Here is a 26,145-nt window from a genome sequence, read left to right as displayed (position 1 = left end):
TTACTGGGCACATTGTGGGTGCTGCAAAGAGCACTTCTGGCTGACATCAAAGACTGAAACAATGCAAATTTCATGAACTTTCATTATACTTTGACTTAAGAATGGGGTCCATTCCCATCAAGGTATTAGAAACCTAAATGATTTGGAGAAATTAAAAGTAAGTAACCTAATTTGTATCACATCCAGTGCCAAATACATTAAACTTCTTCTCCCTGGCTCCCATTCTATGGTAATGACCCATGGACATTCTAGTCCGGAAGTGGCTTTCCAGGACTACTATACAATTTGTTCCATTTCCCTTCATACCAGAAATTTTATCAGAAAGCCAAACAGAACAAGTCCAAAGTCATTCTGTTATTTCCATTTTGGCCACAAAAAAGTTTTGTCATCTCTGCTTTGACTTCAAGTTCTGGGGCCAGTAGAATGACACCCTTCAGACTTTCTTATCTGGCCCCAGTTGATCATGTCAGTACTCCCTTCCATGCTCAGAATTTTGTTGACACAGAGTTCCAATTTATTTCATCTAATACAGAAACCCAGATGTTGGTCTTCACTCTCAAAGAAGCAATGTAGCTGCTACTGTGACAGGTCCAGCAGAACAACCAAGATTATATTTTGTTTAGGAACCAGAAATGCAGATATACAGAAGAAAGACAAAGCATTTAACTAAACAATATGGTTTGGAAGAAGTATAGCTGCTTGGTTTGTGTTACCTCAAGGATAATAGAGAAAGCATCACCACCTTCTTGATGAAAAAATGTTTCCCAGAGTGATACTCAAGCTCAGAACTTGTACAAATCAGCAAAAGATTTGTATTGATCCTGATGCTAATATTATTGTTCACTCAGCTCCTAATCCAAATCACACTATTACTCCTAAAATTAATATCTGAGATACAAAAGAAGAATCAAGAAGCCAGTAAGACACATTGTTTGTATATAATGTATGGACCTTTTGTGCACTTTGATTTTTTTCCTAAAACAGTTCAGTTTCACTGTTTTCTTGTATGTCACTTAACTGTCTAAGTTTATCCCTCTTATTACCATCTGTCATTAGTATAAAACCAGTAAGACAATGAAAGTAGTTTGTAAAGACGTGTATTTTCCAAATAGATAGCAGCACATCTAAACTATACTAACAACAATCTTAAATGAACTTTAACATAGCAGAACTACAGAGTAAAACACATGCACCAGGTCTTCTGGAACATTCCTTCTAATCATAGTTCACATTTTAGTTTGACAGTAAAAAGATACAATTATTATTCAGAAATGATTGGTAAGCATATTTCTCTCATATTCTGCACTTTCTCATGACTTCATTTGTATAGTTATATAAACAAAGCAGTATTCTTCATGGAACAGAGATCAGACCAAGGCCATTCCTCTGTTTCAGAACAAAGCAGCACTATACACTTATCTGGCTTGCAGTTATACAGCATATTGTAAATGTTTCTGGTCTGAAATGCATAAATCCATTTTGTCATTGTCTGAAATGCATAAATCCATTTTGTCAGTTGTAATGCCTGAAATAGTTATACCAGAGAAAATCCATCCTGACACTTATAATTTTTGATATTTCAGTATAGGTGTAACCGTTCTGTCTTTGATTCAGCCTTTATCAATAAATCAAACTTAAATCTATTTAAGAAAGTGGGTATAAGTATAAGAAAAGTGGATTATTTTAGCTTCAGATTCACACTGAGAAATAACTCAGTAGGATAGACATAAGGTGTAGGAAAAATTAACACTAGATAAGAAACACACTTACTGGCTTGAATGGTAGCATTCACTTAATGCATTCATATGAATATGTATTCCATTATTTTCGACTCTCTAGTACCTAACTGTAGTATCTTATTAATATTCTATAAACAAACCATAACAAGATTAGAATCATAAATACTACAAGAAAAAACCCTTTAAAATATTATTCCCAACCTGAAAACAGATTATGCCATGGTGAGCCATCAGTTCCTTTAGCATACTGAGCATTTACAACTGTCAAAGTATATCTGATTGGTCTTTAAATCTCATTTCACTACTCTAAATGATTGCACAGTATTTCCTCATGCAGAATCTCCCCTTTCTCACTGTGAATTAATACAGTTCATTTACATATGCTAACTCTAGAAATACCTGTTTGTCTGACTTCATGTCACAAAGGTCAGATCCTGAACTCCATGAATCCTGCTACATATAACAGCCATTTTGTATCCATCCCTCATTTGTTCACATCCACAAGCCAATCTGCAATGTATTTTTCCTCTTTGTGTCCTCATGTATATTTAAACAGAATCTACAACATCCTGTTAGTATTCTTTTATTTCCCATATGCCTTGATATCTTATCCATTAAAGTCTGATTTACAATATTCTGAATTTCATTAAATAATATTTATTGCTTGTTTCTTCAGGTGGTAATAACACATTTTAACCAACATATTATAGTGAGATGTTGCCTTACCTTTCAAACTGATGTCTGAATACTGTCGGCTATGAAGCTGTTTGCCCACATGCACATGCTGTGCATATTGTGAAAATTATATACACATTTTGTGCATATTGTAAAAATCATGTACACATTCTAAGCATATCACAGAAATCATATGCACAGAGCTGTCTGGTAAATGTAAATAAAAAAAATGTATTTCATATAAATAGAATTCTAACAAACTTTTGTTGTGCCCTAATGATACCCATTTGTCGACCAGGTAGGTTCATTGGACACACTTATCCTTAGAAACAATCTGAGAGCAATATCTGATTAAGTGATGGAAACAATCTGAGAGCAATATCTGATTAAGTGACTTGCCCATGGTCATACAATAGGGAAAAGAGAACCAAGGGAATCAAACCCTGTACCAGTGGAACTGCAATTCACAATCTTAACCCTCTGTGCCATCTTCTAGACTTATTGCTGATACCCTTTTCTTCAAGAGAAGAAAAAAGTAAATCTGTTATAATAAAATAATTAATCCCTTTATTAGTAGGACTATAAAATAAAATTACAACCACCAAAAGTATCTCATACTTCCTAATCCCCCTGATGCACAGACAGAAAAATATTCTTTATGCTGTCTGATGCATCACATTTAACACTGCAAGTAGTCCTGCTACTGTTTGTCTCATGATTTTCAATGCATTATCCATTATCTTCCTAACCTTTTTGCAATTATTTTATCTTTTCCCCCTTTGTCCCTAATTATTCAATTAATTAGCCCTATTTTATTTATATAGGATTTGAGAACTACTAATAAACTCATGCAGGAAAAAATATGGACGTGAAAACAGCCTTTGGAATGTTATCACATCTACTTCTCTAATTTTAGGAAAAAATACTTTTTTGTGAAAGTTCACACGTGCATATGAATAAGATGATTTGGACATGATTAAAATAAAATGGTTACCATTGGTTTGAAACAACTGACAATATTTGTTAGTTACCATCCCCTACATGAATAAAGGTTTCTATATGCCTACCCACAATTTTACCAATGTTGAAACCCTTGTGCAAAGTTCATGGCAATTTTTCTCTACAAACCATGAGATAAAGATGAAAACATTGTGATTTCCTAATACTTTTACTGGAACTTGCTATACACTATCAAACACTTAATCCCTTATGTGTCTTATTCTTGTCTGCCTGCTTAGATTTTAACTCTAGCTAATTAATAATAGAAACAACATAATGTTTTCCTTTTACAGTTTTTTGTTATTCTTGGTTATTATTGATTTCTTTAAACTGTGAAGAGTTAGAGTTTAGAACAGCAATGACTTTCCTAGCCTCTTGTCTGCATAAAGTGTTAAACCATTATTTCTTTTCATTCCACTCAGAAGTCAGTAAAGTATTTTTATGGTCAGTACATCATTATTTCTGGGAAACATGCCTACCTTGTTTTTATATTTTCACCCTATGAAAGCACATCAGGAAATGACCATTTTAGTATCATTCACTTGTATGAACAAACTTGCCCCTCTTGTAAAGCTGACTCATTAAATCTACTGCTAATTTAAGTTTATCTGGGATGTTTACCTTGTGACAATAAGAAAAAATGTGAATTCAGTCAAAACAACTCTTACCAAAGAATTTACATTTAAGACATCTGCTTTCCCATTGGCAATAATATTATTTTGAACAATTTAGTATGTGACCACACTAAGTGTCATAATTTAACATTCCAGTATTTCAAAGCTCACAAATTATTCTCTGTGTAGCTAGAGTGTTGTACTAGAATGTCAGTGCAAAACATGTAGCCCACGTGTTCATTATTTTCCTAGCAACAAATGTGATTTATAAAAGTTACATTGTACTAAGAAATCTGAATACTCTCCATTTTGTACTCTTTATAAATGCAACAGATAGTATTTTGTAATTTCTAAAAGGGCCATTTAGACATGCCAAATACCTCCTCTTCCAGAACAGACAAAATATTTTGATTTACTGCTTAATATTTATAAACAATACATTTTTACACACTGCAGATGTGTATCAGCAAATCATATTTGAAATATGCCTAATTTTACGTTACCATTAACAGTCTTATGTACATGCATTTTGCAATTAAATTCTGCAGTTCATTGAAAAACATTACCTTGTAGAAGTTATTCACATTTTCTTACGAAATCTTCAGCATTAAAATGCTATATGAAATAAAACTCAGTGATACCTGCATAAACCATAGGTTGTCTCTTCCAATGTATAGGAGTGGAGGTAACAGTCTGTGCATGTGTATGCATGCCTGAATGCATTTATCATTACTTGTGTGCAACCCTGCACGTGACTTTTACAGCAAATACCTACATAAGAATTTGTTAAAAATATTAGCGCACATTAATTTCGATACAGTATGCATTTTCCTGTGCTTGATTAGTAGGAGTCCTGTTAATAATACGACAATATAACATTAGCACCAAGTAAAGGTCCACACTGTAACTCTGTAAAAGTGTGAGAAATTAAATGTACTATCCTGTAATGTCATATTTAACCCATGAGATTAATTTTATTTTAAACTCATGAAACGTTAGTAGTGATTTATAACTGTAACAATATTTGTCATATTGCCGAAATCTGGAAATCATTACACGTGAATGACTAGAGGAAAAACTTCTGTTAACTTAAACATTTGCTTTGTAGAATTAAGACCTGTCTAAATATGTCTGTTTTAAAATGTCACTGCACATAGAACTGGTGAAAAGAAAGAAAAGGTCATTAAAATCAAAAACACTTTCTGTGCAATTATACTTCTAACAAGCTTACACAAACTCTAACATAGCAGAGCTACAGATATATGGATCAAGTCTTCTGAAACATTCCTTGCAGTCATAATTCACATTTTAGATTGATAATAGAAATATGCAATTATTGTTCAGACTGTTGGTCAGCATATTTTCTGACATATTTTGCACTTTCTCTTACTTCATTTGCATAGTTATACAGACAAAGCTATAGTCATCATGGAATAGGGAACAGACCACGGACATTCCTTTGTTTCAGAACAAAGCAGCACTATAAGCATATCTATCTCAATATTATACATTATGCTGTAAATGTTTCTAGTCTGAAATACAGATATTTTTTCAGTTGTAATATCTGAAATAATTCTACTACAGAAAATCCATCCTGACACTTATATTTTTTTATATTTAAATATAGGTGTAACAGACTTTAGCCTATTCATATTCAATGTATCCGTTTGGCAAGATGTAGCATAAGTGCACCTTAAGCAGTGTATAGATTGATTGTGCTGTAACTAACTTCAGGAGGAGATACCACTAGTTGGTACTTTGCCTCATGTGGCTTTTTGCTCAGTGGCAGTCTGTATAACATAAGTTCTTATTAATGTACATCCTGTTCGATCTTGTATATACCTATGCTCAGGGACACTAACTTTCAGTTTTCAAAAAAATGAAATTTTGTTTTCATGAGATGAAATCCACAATATATACCAGTGGTTTGAAAATGTAATTTCCTGTCATTGTGGTAATTTCAGTATAATTTTCTTCTGCATCAAGATATGTTGAAAATTAAAATAGATTTTAGGCACAGAATATGCAGTTATGCAAGCTGACAATATTATAATTAATAAATATGAACAGAAATACATCTTGTAGTGAATTAGTTATCTGGTCAAAAATGCCAAATTTCATGAAAATCCAGTATTTTTTAGTTATCAGATAGTACAAATTCTAGAGTTACCATTTTTTTCCTAGAAAAAACAAAAAGTCATCATTCCTGCCTATGCTTCACTGTTTGCATATACTACACTTTATAGTAGTATCATATTGCCCCTATAGTTCTGTTTGCTGTATTTGCTGTCTTAGGGATGTGAAGTGCCAATCCACTTATCAAGTGAACAGCTACTTGTAAAATTCCTTGAAAGTTAGACCAATTAACGCAATGAGGTAATACAACACTGAAGGTTAAGGCTAAAAACTGCTAACATGCATGCCATTGTACAGCCTGAAGTTTGATTTCCACAAATCTCTACAAGAATACCACGTGACTTTTGCATCCCCCCCAAAGAACATAAATTATACAATGATAACTCATTAGTATTCAAAAGTGTGCACGCTGATTGGTCAGCCCAACCACTGTGCCCATTGTAAATCTAGCATATACCAACAGAAAAAGTTCTGTCATTGAAGTGTGATCAGACTTTCTTTTATTAGTAAATGCAATGGAAGTATACATTTCAAGTGTCCAGATTTTCACAATGTCCAAAATTTTGCCTCAAATTTTAGATCTGTCTCTCAAAAATTCATGGTTTTCCTACTAATCATTGAGGAGTGAAGTCACTAAGTAAGGGCAACACATTTCAATTTCAGAATTCATATTCTTCAGGTAATGTAAGATAGCATAAATCTTGTTATTCTAGCAGCTTTCTAAGTTTTTAAGTGCAGCATTTACAATATTTATTTATTTATTTATTTATTTTATTTTACATTTGTTGGAAGGGCTAGTCTAATTGGATATATGTCCATTTTCAGTAGAGGCCCGGGAGATAAGCTCCAAGACATGGTCCAAATACAATAATACAAGTACAAACAAATAGAAAAATAAGAAATAAAATCTAATATTCTAGTAAAAATAGCAATTTTCCTGGTATGGAAAAAAAATACATCAATAATGGTAACGTGTATTTCAGCATAGAGGGTGTAACAGGATGTAACACTGAGGTAAAAAGTCACAAACAGTTCAAATTGAAAGAACTTAGACAACAATGCAGGTTAAGTCAGAGGTAGATAAAAGGAAATAATCATAGTAAAAAAGAAAATCATTAGTAATTGCAACATGTGAATTACAGCAGAAAGGTTAAGCAGGATCTAACACTGAGGACCTGCAGTATAATATAGTGCTATTTTTAAGTATGGTGACATAGTATAGGTTGTCAGAAATGAAAAAATGGGAGTTTGATGTGTAGTATTGTAGCAAAGGATTTGCTTAAGAAAAGATATATAAAGCGGATAGACATAGTGATGTCTCTTGCTATTTAAGGCTTTGTGACATTTCTTGAGCTAAGTGGTCGAGAGGTACATATAGAGGGCAGAGCAAATACAAGGAAAATCAGGTAAGTTCTGCAAAACTAAGGAAATGCCCCTGATTTTACCTGTATTTTTTCTGTGTCTCTCTCGTACCTCTGAACTGTTTGGATTTTATATATATATATATATATATATATATATATATATATATATATATATACATACATACATACATACATATGGTTTCACTTCATAATCTCGAAATGCTGAAATCTCGAATTTCAGCATTTCGAGACCATAAAGCTGAAACCGTACACAACCGAAACCATAAACCTGAACACACAGCATACACCACACACAAACCACATCACCCACACCACAAAACAAATACACACACAAGAAAAACACCAAACATGCAAATACCTACATTACACAAAAGCAGGGGGGGCAAGCCCTCCTGTACCCCCACACCCCCCTACTTATATATACTAACTCCGACATCACACAAACAGTAACAGACAGAAAATTCACACCAAGACATTCCACAGTCCCTCACACATCACACATACACCAACACATCCAACAACTACACACTAATACGTTAACCTACTTACCCTAACCCACACATACAACTTAAAAACAATCTAATACACACTCAAACTCCCACCCAAAACCCTTAAAAAACAGTCACTTACCTTACACTCCACGCAAATCCATACACCACATCAAACTACATTAAATGTAAACACTGCATGTCATGTAATGTAAAGCCATAACTGAGAATTCGAGAAATTCGAATTTGCAATTATGCACTTTCCACATTTTTAAATTCAGCTTTATAGTCTCAAAATGCTGAAATTTGAGGTTTCAGCATTTCAAGATTATAAAGTGAAACGATATATATATATATATATATATATATATATATATGTGTATATGTATATAAATATATATATCTGTGTGTATATATATATATATATATATATTATATATATTTTTTTTTTTCCAAAAAAAAAGGCAACAGAGATCTTCCTTTCTCCGTTGCTTATTTTCAACAGTACTGATGCAAGTGTGGGAATATAAATCCCATACACATGATCAGTGCATCAACAAACGTGGAAGAATGAGGAAACAACTTAGAGGAACACATGGTGCCATTATACAAAGACATTATTTAACAAAGTAAGCAATTTCTTTTTAAATAATGTAATTGTATAATAGCAATAACTGACTGGTGGGTATGGGTATATTAAGGATTTACCCATGGTTAGCTTTGTTTAATCACTTGGACTTTGCTCTTGTGATCAAACCACACCAACCATGGGTTGTTGTTTGTCTTTCAGCTTTTCCCTGTTAGGGGTCGCCACAGCGGAACTCCGGTCCGCTAATGATTGGAGTGGATTTTTACAGTGCCGAGTTGCCAGCCTGACACCCAACCTTCAAAGAAGGCACACCCATTCATGTACGCACCTACCTGCATGTCTTTAAACGTTACTTGACTGCGGGGAGGACAGGCAGACTCCACACAGAAGGCGCTCCAGCCGAGAATCGAATGGGAGTAAATCCTCAATATACCCACACCCACTTGTCAGTTATTACCTAAATACCCTTACTGCACAATACTGACCAAGTCATTTAATCAGTAGTGTTGCCAAATCACAAGTTAGAGGTTGTTGTTTGTCATTTCGGCTTTTCTCGGTTAGGGGTCGCCACAGCGGAACTCCGGTCCGCTAATGATTGGCAGTAGATTTTTATGGTGCCGAGTTGCCAGCCCAGCGCCCAACCTTCAGTGAAGGCACGCCCGTTCACGCATGTCTTTCAGAGGCCACACGACCGCGGGGAGGACATGCAGAATCCATACGGAAGGTACTCCAGCTGAGAATCAAACAGGAGAACCTCTTGCTGTGAGGCAACAACGCTTCCACTGTACCACTGCGGCTGGCCAGATCACAGGTTTGAAGGGTAAGACTCATTAGGAATGTTTCTTCTAACTTGCCAGATCACAAGTTAAAAGAAACATTCCTAATGAGTCCTACCCTGATATCAAATAAATAGACAATTTTTACTAAACCTACCCCCTTAAATTTGTACTGAGAATTCCATTGTGTATTAAACTGCTGTGTGTAATTGAGCGAACATTAGCATCTTACTAAGCAAGGTAAAAGGATGGGTATAGTAAAACAGCACCAAAGTTGGTTGCATCCCCGATTAGAATTATACTGCTTGCAAGGGTGTAGTCTGTAATTGCACATTATATAAAGTTTTCTCTCTGACCCCCCCCCCTCCCCCCATATGGCATTTAAAAAAAAACTGGGCACATTAATTAAGATGCCCATCCCCCACTTAATGTGTGTAACATCTGCTCAGTCAAACAAAAAAAAACTATGAAAAATATTTTTTAAATTTGCAATTCTTTCTATTAACAAGCTATATATATATTTCCTGAGGTATTAATTTAGATTGTTATAGACATAATATAGCCTGATAAGACCCCGATGTTTCTACTGGTGCTCAGAAAAAAATGCACTCTGTAGAGTACAAAGAGTATACCGGGCTACACCCTTGCTTTCGTGATCACACATGAATAGAGAAAATAGAGGACGTGCTCCCAGAAATTATGCAAGTATCCCTTCCCAAGATAAGGTGTTGTTTATATTAAAACAGCTCTCAGAAAGCGACTAGGGAACGCTCAGCAAAGCTTTCTCGAGCATGTTACGTAATTGTACTGCTACTAGTAATGCAGTTTTTGAGTACGTTTCAGTACCATCTGCAGATTTATCGCGTCCATATTTACAGCTTGTCTGGACACATACAACTAGTAGCTATATCCATCAGATACTGTTTTCTTTACCTGAACTGGAGTTTTGTCATTAGAAATAAGCTTCCGCCTCGTTTGTGGACCACGCCTTCGCCGCTGCGCGTTCTGCTTTCTGAGTGGCCGCAGGCCGCTTACCGTGGTGGGTGCCGGGAAGATGGTGGAGTGTGGTATTATGGCAGTGGTGGCAACGGGGTCAGTTTTTATCTTTGGTATAGGGGGTGCTGTGCTCCATCGGTGCCGGCGTATTTAGCCAAGTCAGGTGCTTATAGGGGGTGGGGAAAGCTTGGGTACAGGAGAAGGCTGGATGAAAATTGCTTTTTTTCGCTCTTGTCCTGGGGCGGTGGCCGAGAAACAACAGTGCCGGAGTGATCCTGTTGGGACGGTGGAAGTGTGAGTCTGGATGCAGTGAGATATAGAGGCTGTGGCGAAGATACGTCTTGGAATCATGTAGGTGAATATTTGGTGTAGTCTTATGGGATGGTTGAAGCATATTATATTTAAGTATATGGTATACGGGATGAATGTATTAGGAAAAGTAATAGCCGTTATGCGTGTCTAATTTTAGAACATACTAAGTTGGAAGTATAAAAACACGAGAAAGTGAGTGCGTTTATTTGTAATAAGGCTTGTACTACAAGCAAACGACCACTGGAGCTGTCATATGAGACACTAATGAATTTGGTATGTGAAATCATTTGGGGCGGGTCTACGGTAAGGGTAACACTGGTTGGGTGTTTTGATCGTAAGTAGCAAGAAAGGTAGAAAATGAGAGATCACTTATTTGCTCACTAATTTAATTGTCTAGCCATGCATGTTGCTTTCGGTCCATGCATTGTTTCCACATTTTATTGTGTCTTGTTTATTATAGCAGACATAAAGTTGAACGGAAGTGATGACAACACTTAGCTTACTAAACCATAGTAGTACATTATTTTTTGGAGAGGAGCGCTAAGTAAGGCTGGAAATGTATCTCAATGTATGCCTTCACTTATCAATCATTACACCTTTTTCATTATTTTCCATGTGAACACTGTTAATAGATATCTGCTCCGTATGACCAAACTTTACTTTTTGCTTTGCTGTCCAGCAAAGAAGGATCAGGTAACATATCTTGTCTTTTTCTCTGGTGGAGTCACTTTGGGTAAAACTCTTCTTTTCCCTTTGTCACCCTAACGACTGCTAATTTTAGGTTGGAGGCAGGAGAAGAAATTCCGTGCTTTGCAAGCATATCTTTGATGAGTCCCTAACTAGTTCTGCCTTCAGGCTGGCCTGTAGTCTTTGGATTTGACTGCCATAGTTTATAGTTGGAAAGTGTATCTCTGGCCAGTCAGAGTACCTGGCCATTTCTGAAAAATGTCATTGTGTCTTAATGAGTTTACCTGGCTGAAAAAATATCCATAATGTATTTTAACAGGTACACCCTATCCCTGTTGTATAGTCGGGGTCTTAGTTTTAGTACTTTGGTGTCATGCTACTTGCCCTACTGTGCGTGTCATTTTACTTTTCTTAAACCTATTTAGCCTCCTTCCTGTGTTTTGGTGTGACGTATATACTTTTTGGCTTTCTCCATGTAATCCTCTGCAGTGCCTCTATTCAATCCAACAAAACTCAAGGCTACTGCAGCATTCATTATTGGTCATCGCTGTTCAAAGTAAGTCATATGTAGATACAAAACGGTTACATCTGCTCTCCATCACTCTTTCTGCCACCTCAGTTTCTCTCAGAGCTGATGCAACCTCATGCCTGAGTTTCCCAACCACTGCACAACCTTGTTTGCCAAGTCTGAACCTTTCAATAGTAACCATGTATGCAATTATTTGATCTAACACTGTGTAACCAGCTGTATGATTCTGTTCCTCTTTTCTTGATCTGCCATAAATCAGATACCATTAAAGAAAATGAGACTGTAAATGTTGCTTTTGCTTTGGATCCAGATCGCTATTGTCTAGTCTGTCTTCCAAGGATGCTTTAATAAGGATGCTTTACAACTGCATATGTGAAGAGTATATTTTGTGAAAGGAACGTTTCATATCTGTCTAAGTTGATGGCTTCCAGTTTTGGTTAGAATTACAAAATGGTGACTTGTACTATTCCTTTCTAGAAAACAAATGTCCCTATTCCCCTTCTTGGATCTCCTGCTGTTCCTTTATTTGTTCTGAAATGTATCAAGTAATTCCTGTGATGCTTTCTGGATAATTCTATGACTACTACTATGAGACTGAGTTCCATCACCAGTGTTTCCGCATGGGGATACTACTGCTGACCTTGTGTAGCTGTTAAGCTGCATAACATTGTTCTTTAACCCCCCCCCCCAAAAAAAAAAGCAGTTCACTGCCACTGCATCAATATACATCTGCCCCTGTCTGTACTGATAACTGCTTGCCGGATTGAAATCTTATTATATTCAGCTTGGAAAGTGCTCCACACTCAACTTCTTTCACGTCTTTTTGATACTAGAATCCCACAGTGTTTTTTCATGTGCACAGTCTTTTTCACTAATAACTTCTTCATACATTAATTGTGCCAAACCTGTATACATAATTTTGCAGTAATGTCAGCCTTCAGAGCTGCCCTGGCATTAGCTGTTTTGCTGCTATAACTGTAGCCGGTGTCCTAGGATCCCTAGTGACTAACACATCAGCCTCGCTGTCTACTGTAGTGCCAAGAACTGCTTGCTTGTGCTTTTAAATAAGTCGTCCAAGTAACCTATTATGTGACTGTCAATAGCAATCCATTGGTGGAACATGCTTAGTTTCTCATTTCTACAACTCAACCTTTTGGTAAGCATCGCTCCATAAAATGATAATGTCCCCTTAGATGTTTTCCCTAATGTGTAATCATTTAGGTGCTTAGGCAGTACTATAAGCAAACTCTGCATCTTTTTGGCCATCAGCAGGGCCAGTAGAAAATTATGGGAAAAACTTTTGTAAAAAAAAATACAGAAATATTTTAAAGAAATTGCAGGAAATTATTGGCTTTTAATAGTGTGTTATATAATGCAGATGGTGTTAATCGTATTGGCACTTTCATTTTAAGTTTTCCTTAAATGCATTGCAGAATAAGCTTTGTACACCACCTCTTCAAATCCTCTAAACTATCATAAATAGTGCAAAAGCATACCTCATCAAACTTTCTACCAGTTATAATAACATGGCCAGATTTGCCACTGGCACCCCTTTCAGAACTCCTCACTGTCACAACCTCAAACAACTGGGATGGCTAGAACTGCAGAACCTACTATTTTGTCAACAACTTATCACCCAAAAGATCCTTTATCACCCTAATAATGATACCCCAATCCTTACTAATCTGATTACCCCCTACAAAAATCTTGCAACTCTACACTGAGCTAACAAGATTCTAGTCTCCACTATTAAATCTAACAACAAACCTGGGGACTCACTTTTCGCCAGCACAGTAGGAAAAAGCTGGAACCAGCTTCCTAGTGAACTTTCATCTCTTGCTTCCACTCATCTCTTTAAAAAGCATCTTACAGGATATCTTTAAAACTCACTGGCTTTGTCCCTGCTCTAACCCTGACTGTTATCTCTTTCCCCTTTTTTGCTCTCCTTACACTTCTATACTCCACTGTTCTATGTAGAAATTTTGACAATTCAATATTTTTTTTTCTTTTTTGATTGCTCTCAGTATTTGATCTTAGTTTTAACCTACTAAGGAATCTCTATAACTTATCTCAACCTCAATGTAACAATGTCCTGTAATTTATTTTGATTATTACTGTATATTGTAATCTTTGTCACTGCTAATGCTTGGAGCTTTTCTCCCCGGGCCTCTACTGAAAATGGACATATATCCAGTTAGACTAGCCCGGTCAACAAATGTAAAATAAATAAAAGCATACATATTGGGCATTCATTTTGGCACTCCATCTTCAACAGACTTTAGTAGAAATCTAATTACCTTTGTCTCTTTTGCTGAAATTGAATTACATGTCCACTGGCATGTATTTATATTCCACTTAAAATCGCTGTAATGGAGCTTAAGAAAATTCTGGGAGCAATAATCAGCTTTCAGCAAGGAATATTACTTATAGGTGGGGACTGGAATTTCATTTGTAGCAGTGAAGATGTATCTTGGGGGAGGGAGAAGGTTAAATGTAACAAAGGAGGATAGATGTTTGAAAACATATATGAAAATATTTGGCATGGAAGATGTAAATTCAGTAGCAGGAGTTGGGAGTGCATTTGTGTGTTATTCCCCAAGTTACAAAAACTGGTCTAGACTAGAAAGAACTTGTATTTCACAGGAATGTGCATTTAATTATAAGTTTTGATATGCATCCAGTAACTATTTCAGATCATGCAGCAGTAATAACTAAAATAAAAATGAGATGATGCTGGCGCTTTCCCACCTATCTGTTTAAAAGAGAGGAATTTAAGGAATGGGTAGTGGAAATTATGTAGGAGTTATTAGAGAGATTTTTTTTCTGAAAATATAGGGAGTGGGATAAAATTAAAGTGGCATTTAAAAAAGAGTGGAAAATAAAGAGATGGTTAAAAAGTAGCAAAGTATTGCAGAATAGGGGGAATCTTAGAACAATAAGAGAAGCAATTGCAGAATGCTAAACAGAAAATACAGGATTACCTCGATAATATGTAGGAGTTTAGAATGATTGCTGTTGAGCAGCTGTTTTTTAATAACTCCAGAGCACAAATGCTTTTAGCACAATAACTCTGGTGACAGAAAGTAGAAAGGGTTGTCACCAAGCTTAGGGAGCCTACAGCAAGAAAGATAATGAGAGAGCCTATAGAGGTGTTAGAAATATTTCAAAAACTTTATGAAGGTATGCATAAAGCAGAGAAATATGGACCTCAGGAAAAGATACAAATGGAAATGTTTATGGAAGAATTAAATTTGCCAAGGGTAGATGTAAATAAGGCTCGATTACTAACAGTTAGGATAGGAGGAGATGAGATAAAATGGCGATGTATAACCAGTCCACAGGAAAATGCCCAGGAATGGGTGGTATTCCTGTGGAAGTTTGGAAGCTAGGAGGGAAAAAAACTGATACACGTCTGTTTAACAGTATTTTAGGTGGAGAAGAACCAACATCCTGAAAAAGTGGTGGTTGCTGTAATACCTAAAGAAGGTAAAGACCCATTAGATCTAGCATGTCTGTAATGGCTACAAGAATGGCAAAGATGGTGCCAAAATTGATAGATATGGATCAGTGTGATTTTTGTGGAGAGGACAGTTTGACAACATTAACACATTATTGATCTAGACGGAAGCATAATGTAAGAAAATACCACTGTTGTTGGTAGGTCTTGAGAAAGCATTTTACAGAGTAAGCTGGGAGTTTATGAACAGGACAATGGAAGCATTTGCATTCCTTCTTAAATTTATAATTTTGATCAGGTGGATATATGAGGTATCAGAGTTGAAAATTTAAGTGGGTAGGTTCCTCTCTGATAATTTCTGTTGAGCAGAGGAGCCAGGCATGGGTGACCTCTTTCCCCTTTATTTACATTATCCTTAGAACTATTGGCAAAAAAAATAAGGGACTCAGAAATTCAAGGATATTATTGGAATGGTAGTCAAGAAAAACTAGCTATATTTGCAGGTTATATTACTTTAAACCCGATAAAACCAGAAAATGACATTTCAGTGTTGTGGGACATTTTGAGACAGTTTCACATCTTTTCAGGGTACAAAATTAATGAAGTTAAAACAAAGGCAATAACTGTAAATTATGTACCCACGCACAAATTAGTACAGCAATATCCATATTTATGGGGACATGATGATAAAATGAAGTCTTTATTTACCAGAAAAGTCAGACCGAGTAATACCTTTATCAGCAGAGGCCCAGGGAGAAAAGCTCCATTTACTTGCATTGCATTATACTAAGTTCCAGTTAAAGACAGATTAGTTACATTTCTGTTTACATTTTATACATAAACAGTAGTTAAAGTTATACATTCTAAGATTTTACAAAGGTGGAAGTTACTAAAGAGAGAGCCCACGTGCAGCTTGGTAGATTGTACTGGCAGCAGTTATGTATAAAAATTTTGTCATTTCAGTGGGAGGTGGAGAGTATTCGGAGAGCATCGTACATTGAACACAACTCTTAAACTTGTGATGAGCATATGCAGGACCAGGATTGGTTAGGATGTTATTCAAACAGTGGTTTAAAACTGTTGAGTTCATCAGAGTTTTATTTGTGTGGGGATACTATTCCAGAGTTTAGCAATGTATTGATAGAGCGAGTCTCCTGCAACATTATTTGACTTGTAATTGTAAGCAATAGGAATTTGTTACTAGAGCGGAGGTCCCTTGCTGGACAGTAGGGAGTAGTATGTTTTGTAGTGCAGGGTATTTTTCTGGATGATGAATAAGTTTGTGCGCTGTTGTTAGTTGTGTAGTTCAAGCTAGTTTAATTGCTTTAAGCTATGACAATGGTGGGTCCTGTGAGAGAGATTGGTGGCAAATTTAGCTATTTTATTGTAGCAGGGGGCAAGCTTTTTTTTATTATTTATTTTTTTTAATTTATTTATTTATATTTTTTTTAGTATTGTTTTTTTGTTAGGATAGGAGCAGAGTATAAGAGAGCTGGCAGTAAGAAGGTGGTAGCTAGAGTTTTTCTTGCAGTCTCTGTAAGGAATCCATTGATTTTTTTTATAAAGGGACCCTAGTTTCTGGTGTGTAGATTAAATGGTGTGCAGCATACGTTGGTCATATTTGAGATTGTCATCTATTATAATGCCTAGAAGTTTACTGTGAGTTACAGTCTCCATGACAGTATTATTTGCTGACTTTATGACTAAAGATTGCTTTTGATTTTGGCAACTTTTCTGAGGTAAAATGCATTAACGTGGTAGTTTAAAAAAAAAAAAAAATTCTAAGCTTGCTTCCTGCCTTTCCTGTAACTAGTCTAGTCCAGATGCAGATTTGCTGTATCCAGGACTGTTTGTAAGCTTCTGAGCGGTGCCAAAGTCTACTCTTCAGTTTTTCCCTTAGTTATTTCCTCTCCTGCACTTTTACAAGCTTATTAGTCTAGCACTTTACCAGACTTCTTGTTGCAGATGCCGTATCACACAAAAGTGCTACCAGCACTAAACTTTCTACAAGGAAACGGCTCCAGTACTTATCATTAATGCCCACCCCTCCAGGCATGTCTAAAGGTCAGTTCTCTGTGCTTTCTCCTATTAACCTGGTGAATTTGGGCATCCTGAGGCAATTTAGCAACTGCCTCATGTGCATAGACAACCCTCTTCTCTTACCTCCCAACACTCAGATTTGCGAGAGATGCACTTGTATATCCAGATTGGAAGCCACGCACTCTCCAGCCAAGACCGGAATAGCTGGTCAAGAGGAGAAGGTCAACACTTGCATCACACCACATGGAACACGTAACCCTCCAGAACACACACCAGCACTGCCTTCTCATAAAAACGCAAACCACACACCCACCTTCGCGGAGGCTCTCAATAAAAATCTACCCAAGCAGCAGAGACCTCCAAGGCAGAAACGCACTCGACCACTACAACACAGCAGCAATCACGAGACACATAACTCTCCTAAACAGTGTGCCACTCAACCAAATCCCCTAAGGCAAAACAGCATGCCCAATAGACTAGTCATAGGTGACTCAATAGTGAGGCACACTGGTGTCCCACTTACTAGGTTGAATAAGGAAAAAGTAACAGTCAGCTGCCTGTCAGGCGCCAGGATCCACCACATAACGCATGCACTCAGGTCCCTTAACAGGTACAAATGTGACTCTGTCATTGTACATGTGGGTATGAATAACCTGAGATGTACCTTCCTGGACTACATAAAGACACATGGTGGAGCTCTTGGATTATGTAGCCCGGGTGGGTGTGACCCTAGCTCTGAGCAGCATCCTACCATCACCCAGAATACCACAGTACAAGCATAAAATGATTGATTTCAACAATTGCTAAGTTTCTGGTGTCATTCTAAGGGGATCCAGTATCTGTCTGCTTGGGATGACATGATTGACAGACATCGATGCTTTGCTAGAGATGACCTGTATCTGTCATCCCTGGGCTTTTGGATACTGGCCAAGGCTCTTGTCACCCCCATAGTGCCTTTTTTAGGCAGTGTTCCAAAGACCAAATTATCACTGTAACTGCTACAAACAAATGCAATCTTAGGGTCATGCTGCTGAATGCTAGAAGTCGAACTCTCAAAATGCACTCGCTAAAATGGAGAACATCAACATTTGTGCTGTAACAGAGACCTGGTTCAGGGCAGCAGAAAGCACCCCTGCACTACCAGGCTATAACTCATTCCACACCTTTCGGCCCCAGAACTTGGACCGAAGCTCCAAAGGTGGTGGTGTTTCCATATTCATAAAGGATGCCCACACCTCCAGACTGGTAGCCCAACATGACACATCTGAGATACTTCAGATAACATTGAGTAAGACAGCTATTCAGGTCGTAGCCTGCTATAGGTCCCCAACCATGTCCCAAGACTCACACTCCACGTTCCTAAGCACCCTGGAGAATATTAGAGTTCAACCTAACACTCTCATACTGGGAGACTTCAACTACTCCTCCATTAACTGGGAAAACTACTCGTGTACCAGTACACTTGCCCATCGTTTCCTGGAATTCATTAATTCCAATGCCCTGGACCAGCTCTGTCTTACCCCCCCCCCCCACTAGAGGTAGCAACATCCTTGACCTGGTCATTACTAACATGGATGACCGTTGCTCTACACCAGTAGTCAACGCCTCCCTGGTTAGAGCCGACCACAAGCTAATCACCTTGGAAATCCACCCCCCCCCCGCAAAGGTAACCACCATGAAAAACTTCTCCAAAGCTAACTTTGGGCTCCTAAAAACAGAGGTGGCTAACTTCACGTCACCCATGCAAATGGAGAATAGTTGTATGACCACCGAGTCATACATCAATGCACTGTACGACATGTACACAAATGCATGTGTCTCGCCATACCCAATAGAACCAAGATGCTCTCCTCCAAAAAAGGAAGCCAATCTGGTGGTCTCCTGCCATAAACAAACTCTACAACAGAAGGAGGAAGCTGATGTGGAATAAGGTGAAGTCCCAAAACTGGAAAAACTCCCTTATCAGCCTCAACAAAAAGTTAAGATCCCTAATCAAATCCTGTAAAGCTAGCTATGAAAACAGAATTGCAGCAGATAGTAAAGACAGCCACAAGGCCTTTTTATAGTTATGTAAAGAATCTCCATGACAATATCCAGATTTGCTCTGAGCTACTGCACAGTGGTACCTCCTATACCGAGCCAACAGATCTTACCAATATACTGGCCGATAGATTTAGTGCCAGCTTTACTGCATTCCAAAGGACCAATCACGATACCAGTAGTTTGCCAGGCACCCAGTATTACTGCTGCACACGTTAAAACAGCACTGTCCAAGGCCAAGAATACAGCTTCTATGGGACCTGACAATATCCCTGGCTGTGTTCTGCATGAACTACAGAGTGAACTGGCACCTCATCAGTGTGCCCTGTTCAATCGCAGCCTACCGAATGGCACACAGTCATCCTTCTCCACAGAGGAGGAGCGACTACAGACCCTGGGAACTATCGCAACATTAGCCTGAGTAGTCTGATATGCAAAGCTGTGGAACGCATCATCATGGACCTAATAAATAAGGATGTAGGGAATCTCCAAACTCTGGATCCCACACAGTTTGGTTTTTGTGAATGGTAGATTATGCCTGCTCAACGTGGTCAACTTCTTTGAGTCAAGTCACCAGAGCTGTGGATGAAGGCAAGGTGGTTCATACAGCCTACCTTGATCAGGCCAAGGCCTTTGATACCATTCCCCACTCAGGAATCATAGAAAAACTCACTAAGCTAGGCATCAACCCCTGTATCACTAGGTGGTTTGCAAGCTGGCTCACAGATAGAACCCACAGTGTGAAAGTAGCTGACTCCAAGTCAGACTGCTGACCAGGCATGAGTGGAGTCCCACATTGTTCGATCCTGGGTCCTCTCCTGTTTGGTATCTACTTCTCTGAAGTCCAGGCTAACACGAAGAGACTCTAGCTGACAAAGTTCACAGGCGATTGCAAGTTGGGAGCTATTAATTCCCCCAAGTGATGATGACATCCTACAGAAAGGCCTCACTGAGACCAACAACTGGTGTCAGAACCATGGCCTTAAGCTCAGTGCCAAAAAATGTCGCCATCCCCTTTGGGAAAAATCCAGTTCCCATGAATTAACACATCGATGGTAGTCCACTGAACACAGAAGGCATTATAAGAGATCTGGAAACAGTTTGACAGCAATCTCTGTTTTGACCACCACATTGCTACTGTGGTCAGAAAGTCCTTCTTTGTGGCACATCTCATTACTAAGGGTTTTGCATCCAGGAAGAAAGAGGTCATTGTCTCCCTCTACTCTTCCATCATTAGGCCAATCATTGAGTACAGTGCCCCATTTGGCATGTACTTCACTAGATACCAGCAACAACTGGAGAGGCAGCAAAAGTACCTCACAGAGGATACTAGGCCTTAAACACTTGTCCTGTATGGACAGACTCAAAAATCTCCAACTATTCTCTGTCTCATATCGCCTACTTAGAGGCGATCTCTACTTGACTTAACAAAGCCATGCCTGAATCAGCTCTGTTAGAAATGCTACATCTAAAGAAATCCCAATTCCTCCGCACCACACGCTCCAGAGACCACAGCCTCATTACCACAATCAACAGAACATGCTGGAGGGACGGATTCATCATCCACAGACTGCCCATGCTATACTTCCCATACATGTCAAGCAGAGCACCGCACTGGCACTCTTCAAGAGAAATCTTGATGAGTGGATGGGAAATAGAAAATTCACCCGGGGATCACTCCAATGGCTCTACTTGATAGCGGCATGGGAACTAAGGTTGGGTGGTATAATGCCAGGGTAATGCTATGGGCTAGGCTTGTAAAGGCTCTAGGGCCATTAGCCTAGTACACACCTATGAACCTGTGAGTAGGAGCTTTGGTTCTTTGAGCCAGGTTTCTATAGAGGAGAAGGATTTTTGGGTAATGTGGTGGGAGATTATTTATTGATGAGGCTGCAAGTATTAATGTTGAGTTGTCTGCATACTGAACTAAACTAGCTTGGTGAGTGGAGGTGACTATAATAAATATATTAAATAGTGGAGGACCCAAGACAGAGCCTTGAGGAGACATCTGTAGTAACTGTTTGAAAGGAGAGTACATCTGTTGCCTTTTAACGGCTTGTTTCCTTCCATATAGGTAACCACAAGGAGTACTGTGAAAGTCCTATTGACGAGATTCAAGCAAGCAGTTGCTGGTGTAAGATAGTCTCATGTCTTTGACATGTCTAAGAAATATTGTGGACACAAGCAGACCATTGTTTCTATGTTAGTTTATTGTACTGGTAAAATGCAGTATTGCAGTAGTGGTGCTGTGCCGGGGTGTAAAGCCATGTAGTGCTTGTAAGAGCAGGTTATTTGAGGTTGAGTATTGCATCATCTGCATATGGATGCAATTTTGTAATATTTTGGAGAGGGTTATGGACTAAAATGTTTTCTGGTGTGGCATCTAAAGATATGTGGGAAGAAACTAAACAAAAGATAATACAAAAACTGAGAAATTGGAAATTCTGTTTATGGATATGGACAGCAAGATTAAAGCAGCTAAAATGTTTTTTTGCCCCATTAGATTTATAAACAGGTTAGGTGTACTTTTATCAACCAGAGGAGAAATTATGGCTAGCAATTAAGAAAGAACTGGAGGATTTTATCTGAGAGGGGAAGACGACAAGAGTCAAGTTGGGATAAGGTGATTCTTCCAGTAGAACGAGGCAGTCTGAGATTACCTGATTTGAAGGGGTATTTCAGAGCTACACATTTGCTACTCCTATACGTAGCACAAGCAAAAACCTATAATTTTAAGGGGAAAGAGATTATGACAAAATTGGAGGGAGGCTTAAACACGGATAGACTGGAATTTTGAATGTAGATCCTTAAGGAGAACAGTACTCGTACAGAATATTAAAATGCTTTCTGCTGTTTTATAAATATAAGAACTAAATCAACACAGGAATGGAGAAAGGAGATTCTAACGACATGGATGACTGAAATTAGGTGTACAGACAAAAGGCAAGAAGGGGATGGAATTTATTGGAAAAAACTGGCAAGAGAACCAAGGTATTGGGAGCAAATAATTAGAGGGAAAGGTAAGAGAAATTTAGACAGGCTAGAGATTGCCTTCATCAAGGATTGATATTGGAGTATAGGCAAATAGAAAGAAATAGGTGGCAACCAAGTAAAATACCAGCACTGGTAGAGTTTCTAGTAGACTCTAGAACAGAAGCTGCTGTTAAAAAAAGAAGTAATTAGTAGACCATATAAAATATTGCATGATAACAGAGTCAATCACAGGAGATTAGAAAGGATTGCGAAGAGAGATAGGATGAACAATTCACAAAGAAACAATGGGGGATGTATGTATGTCTCCGAAATATGCAACTATTTGTAATCAAGATGCAGTAACCTGAAACTAGCACACGATTACAAGGCGAAATGGCAAGTGATTTTTTGAAACAACACAGTGATTTATATTGACCACACACACACAAATCTTTAAACCCATTTTCTAACAAAACTTAAAATTGATTTTGACACTGTACCTAAAAATGGACTTCAGCAGAATAGAGTATTGTTCAATAAGTTTAGCATCAGGCAATATTCCCAACAGTTGGACACATGGGCTTACCAGGTGTGATGCCTGTGCCCTGGCCCAGCAATTAAGGAGCCTCAATCCTCACCACTAACACCAGTGAGGGGCGTCTCATATAGGAGGAAAGGATAAGAAATACACACAGTAAAGTGCAATTTCCCATAAGAGCACACAGAGATCAGTCAGTCCGGGGTTGGTCGCTCCCTTGCTCTCCAAGTCCCCAGTAAGACTCCCCACTGGCACAGCTATAGGGTCCAGATCTCAGCCTAGTGGGCAAGCTAAAACCTCCAGCACCCTCTGTCCAACCAGTGCTTCATGTCCCTGCTCAAGTAGCTCTCACACACACGCACACACACACACACACACACACACACTGAGAAGAGTTTATATAACCACATAGACTCTCCTGGGAAAGGCTGACACAGGTTCTCCAGCTGTCCCCCCTTTTACCCAGACTATACGGTAGAAATCACTGCCACCACCCAGCTAATGTTTATCAGTTACCCAAAGGCCCTTAAAAGGGTGTCCAATTATTACTGAGCAATATTATTATCCAATTGGTAGTATAGCCCACGGCTAAAGCTATTGGAGTGGCTTTGTACAATTTTACCAAAGGCGTGCAAGTACTCTAGAGAGCTTAAATTCTCTACAAAAACAGCCACAGTTGAAAGGTTTTAAAATATTTAATAATAACTAATAAAAACACAAGACAATACTTTTTACTACACGGTGCTAGGCAAGAGTTCAGAGATCACAGAGAAATACTTAAAATAATTCAGTAGTGCAGTTTGAACATCACAGAAAAACACTTAGTCTAATCTTTCAAGTTTCTAGCTATTTCTAAGAGAAAACACAAATCTAAGAGAGCTTGCATATAGATCAAGACAGCGCTGATGAGTTGGATAGTAGAGACAAAAATGCTTAATTCTCTCTGTTTTTAAAATCACATTCCTGGTTCACATTACATCATTCTTCACACTTTCTTGGGGTTCCCAGGCTAACAGGCTACATTCTTTAGTAAGCTCACACCAGGTGAGGAAGCAAAGCCATTAAGGGCATTTATGCTTGCAAATTCTGGCCATTAGGTATTGCCTTAAAACAATAGCATGAATTCCTTCATTTAGGCCGGCCGGAGCCGTGTTTATATCAAAGGGTCACAACATGCTCCACTTGGTCAGTAGAGTGCACTGTTGTTAAATTATTTCCAGTTCCACATGTAAAACTATTTTTACCATTTAAGACAACAAGCCTGTGGTTGTCATTAATATTTACAAATGACAGAATTCTATCTAGCTAGGCTGGCAGCCTTCACACCAGACACTACTTATGAACATCCACATGCAGATAAGAATGGGTCTAACATCCCATAAGATGCCTTCATTCTGAGCAGGAGAAAGGCCACTTGGGTGGAACTAGCCTGTCCAGCAGTGTATCATATCCCTCTGTAACAGTGTTTGTAGTATCAACATGATAGAAAATTTAGTTGTAATAACTTTATCTGAGGAAGTCTACAAATTTGAAAGCTCTTTTCCTGTCTCACTAAAACCTATAGAGTGAATTATCTTAAGTCAGTCTCCTTTGTAAAGAAGGAGAATTTGGAGCTAGATTTATTGTGTATTTTAGCTGATGTGTTTGCTGTAAATACTGGGACTGTCGACACTCCTTTGTACTGATCCTGGGTGATTTTAACTAGCCAACCATTAACTAAAAATTTGTAAAACAAATAATAAATATGGGCAGTTGTTCCTCATTTTTATCAATCTCCACTTCCTGACTCCAAAAGAAGAATTTCCCATTGGAGGTATAACATATTTGACCTTCTTCTTGCAAATGTTTTTGCCTGCAGCTTTGCTAACGTCGTTCTCTCCTTACTCAAATTTGACCACCAAACTGTCATTCCTTCCCTAATCATAACTGTGATAGTCTTCCTCAGAACTATTGTTTTGCTGAACAAGTCTACCATATTCAAGATTAATTCAAAGCCAACCTGATATCTATGTTTGAGAACTTGAAGAAATTCAAAAGCACACCCTGCTCCACTCACCCATACCCTAAGGCAGTTGCCCCATTAGCCTTGCTACCATCATTTGTAAAATCTTGGAATGCATCTTAGTCATCTTCATAAACAGTTGAATTGCTGATCTACAAACTCTTGACGCTTGTCAGTTTGGCTCATTGAAAGGTAGATCCTGTTACCTTCATCTGTGTGAAGGCTGCCAGCCCAGCTAGCTAGAATTTTGTAAATAATTCTGTCATTGTAAATATTAATATGATCCATAGGCTTGTCTACGAATGTAAGAAAACTATATGTTCTGTACTGAGCTTCAATAATAACCACACTGCATCCTGCTGGGAAAGAGCAGAAATGTGTATAAACTACATGTCTGTGCAAATGTGTGTTGATGGTAAAGGCTGCGATATACAGAGTTAACTTGCAAACTCTAAGAAAATAGAGTTTTATGATGTGCTAAAATTAGTTTATCTCCGCTAAGAGACAGTATGTCTAGTGCTAGGGGTTTCTTTCTATTGTCTTGAGACAGAGAAAATTATTGGGTTTCTATTGCTCTGTGACTTCCTAGCAGCTGTATGTCTGAGAGAAGTATTTTCGACAGCCTAGTACCTTCCTATGAACCTAATATATCTATCTGCCCTGGGGCTTATATAAGCCTAGCCAAAAAGGTTCCTTGGCTTTCGCTACTCAAGAAAATTATTTTCCTGTGCCCCTGTTGAGCAGTGATCCCCGGGGTGAATTTTCTATTTCCCATCCAGTTGTGAAGATTTTTCTTAGAGGGCCAATGAGGAGCTTTGCTTGACATCAATAGGTAGTTTGTTCCAGAGTATGAGAAGTCTCTGGGACAGGACTCTATCCCTCCAGCATGTAATGTTTATTGTGGTGACAAGGTTTAGGTCCCTGGAGCGTGAGGTTAGGAGAGGTTGGGATTTCTTTAAGTGTAGCATGTCCAACTATTAAATTCTGTTGGTTCCTAGTAGCCGTGGAACTAAGGCGGAGATGACGGGAAAGATGTAATCTGAGATAACCCAGCAGAAATGTTTGATAGTAACTTAAGAACTATCTCAGAGGGAAAGTCTGTGCATTTTGCATTTGTCTCTGGACCTGTAAACATCCGTTCAGCACATTTCTTGCTCTGTAAGACTTGGG

The 26,145-nt window shown here is 38.2% G+C and overlaps 1 protein-coding gene across 1 annotated transcript in view; it reads left to right on the top strand.

Annotated features, from left to right (window-relative positions):
- Window positions 1-10,422: 10,422 nt before the first annotated feature.
- Window positions 10,423-26,145, top strand: part of FASTK (Fas activated serine/threonine kinase) — a 686,027-nt gene continuing 670,304 nt past the window's right edge. The window contains exon 1 of the mRNA XM_044066318.1: window positions 10,423-10,748. The gene's annotated coding sequence lies outside the window, so the exon portion shown is untranslated. The remainder of the gene's footprint in view (window positions 10,749-26,145) is intronic.

Source organism: Protopterus annectens, chromosome 3.part1 (genome assembly GCF_019279795.1).
Source record: "Protopterus annectens isolate FY-2018-M chromosome 3.part1, PAN1.0, whole genome shotgun sequence".
NCBI lineage: Eukaryota > Metazoa > Chordata > Ceratodontiformes > Protopteridae > Protopterus > Protopterus annectens.
The sequence above is the reverse complement of the archived record's forward strand: the minus strand, read 5'-3'. Positions and strand labels throughout refer to the sequence as shown.